Genomic DNA, 2,411 nt, shown 5'->3' with positions numbered 1-2,411 from the left:
AATCATATATAGACAAATGAAGTTGAGTGAGTCCCTTTATTGTTGCATCGTGAAATTGGATAGAATGTAGAGTGATTCTCTTTGATTCAATTTCAATTTGTCATAAACTATGGTGTGGACAAATTAAGTTGAGTGAATCTCTTTCTTATTACATCAAAAATTTGAATAAAACATTACAAGACACACGGATATTAGCATAAGCAAATTGCCTGCCTTTTCTCCTACTACAGTTTGCCAAGTAGCAGCAATTGCCATCCGAGCTCTTCAATGTGACGCAGAATCGAATGGATCGGATTAGCATCGATTCTATGAAGTACCTCGGTAACCCCAACCCTTTATCATATATTTGGTGGCTGTGATACCTAAATCAGATAAGATTATCCAAAATCAAGAAAAACAGAAACTCGCGAAAGGAGACTGGAAGTGCGCGGACCCCTGTTCTCTGCTCCACCATGCGCCGCTATGTTACCATGGAGTTGCGTGGCTGCCGACTCATCCTCCTCTCACCGTCGTCGACCGTTCTCCTCTACTCTACATTGTGTGAAACCCCTAATCCCTCTTTCATAATGTGCGAAACCCACCTTGTTCTCTGCTCCACCGTGCGCATCTGTGCCGTCTTTGAGTCACGTGGCTGCCTAGACATCCTCCTCTCACCATCGTCGACCGTTTTTCTCTCCTCTACTGTGCGTGAAACCCTTACTTCTTCCTCCACCGTGCGCGATTTGAGCTATCATGGCCTCTATCCTATCACTGATTCGTTCTTCCATCTAAATTAATTTCCTATTTTCATCAAAATTTTCTATATATGATTGTATATATTTTATATATTAACTAACTATTTTTTGATTAAATAATCAATTATCAGAATAATCAAATTTACAATTAACAAATAATTAAATTTATTTAGTGTTATATAATATTTTTATAAGATATTAAATATATATTTTTATATACAGTAATTATATATATATATATAATTGCGTTATATTATAAATTCATTTTTTTAAATAAAGAATTGAATAATTAATAATAAAATAATATTTTGAATGAAAAAAGAAAGTTCACAATCAATTTCAAGTTTAACTAAATTTTTTCATCCTAGAGTACACATTTTAGGTTTGATTTTATGTTTTTCTATAAAATTTAATAATATTTGGTATAGATCTATATCGTTAATTAGCATTAAAAAGATAGGACATCTAGTTAGCATTTAAAATGCCTTGCAATTTTCATGCGATCTGTATTCGGATATATGAACCTTACTTCTGTGACATATGGCACATGAGATCTCCATATGATGGAGATATATCAATTAGGTAATAAAACATTAACTCATTTGTGGGTCACATACATGCATCATGATTCACTTATTCTATTCTGGTTCTAAATTTAGAACAACAAATATTAAACTCAAATAAAATTCTGTAAAACAAAATCATGTTAAACAAAAATTATTTGGTAGCTAAATTTTTAGTATTTATAAATTTTTTATATTCAAATGATATTATATTATCGAATATAAATAAAATAATTCAAACAGAAATTACTTTTTATAAAATTTAAAATAATAAAAAATATATAAATTATTATATCTCTAACATGATTTATCACGTAATTTTTTTTTTTTTTTTGAGTTTAAGTGAATTTTTTTTATAATTTTTTTTTATTTTTATTTGTATTGTGTCTTTTTTTTAGAAAATAACTAAAATTTAATTCTAAATTTTTATTTTTTTTCAAAAAATTAAATTAATAAAAAATATAAGTAGTTATATTATTCCTAACAAATTCATTTGATATATACCTTTTGTCTGAAGTGTCACATACAATTTAGCATGCATATATCTCGTTATTCGTTCTTCACGTGTATATAAACCTTATCTCTTCTGCTTCGGCGTTGGACGGTTAATGTCCATATATATATATATATATATATATATATATATATATATATATATATATATATATATATATATATTCCAAAAATAATAGATTATATTTCATTAATTATTGAAAAATAAAATATAAAGATATCCAAAAGCAGTACAGCATAATGAAATGTGGGGATTTCTCAAAAACACTACGCTGAAGGTATTCATCCAACGGTGCGTGATTGAAAAAAGAAGAAAAATCTTAAAGAAGAAAGAATGATAAATCAAATTGAATGCAACTAAGAGCTTGCCTCATGGAGATGGCGACCTAAACTTGGAGTTCTTTGGATTTCACGGAGCAACCTGACAGAGCTTGCTAGAATGGCAGACGGCATTGAAATAGAACATTCAAAAATCAACTGGTTGCGAGCTTTCCAACAGTTCCAGCAAATGATGACAAGCAATTGAGGATTACGGTCAGCATTCTTCAACGGGTTAAGCATCTCTGTTGATGCAGTCCACCATGTCCAAAAGTCATTAGGA

General features: G+C 29.8%; 1 pseudogene; it reads left to right on the top strand.

The window, feature by feature from the left end:
• The first annotated feature begins 331 nt into the window (after positions 1–331).
• Positions 332–809, top strand: LOC148575303 (uncharacterized; annotated as a pseudogene).
• Positions 810–2,411: the final 1,602 nt, after the last annotated feature.

The sequence above is a fragment of the Arachis ipaensis genome, chromosome B2 (assembly GCF_059453495.1).
Source record: "Arachis ipaensis isolate K30076 ecotype BB chromosome B2, ASM5945349v1, whole genome shotgun sequence".
NCBI lineage: Eukaryota > Viridiplantae > Streptophyta > Magnoliopsida > Fabales > Fabaceae > Arachis > Arachis ipaensis.
This window is presented reverse-complemented; position numbering and strand designations above follow the sequence as displayed.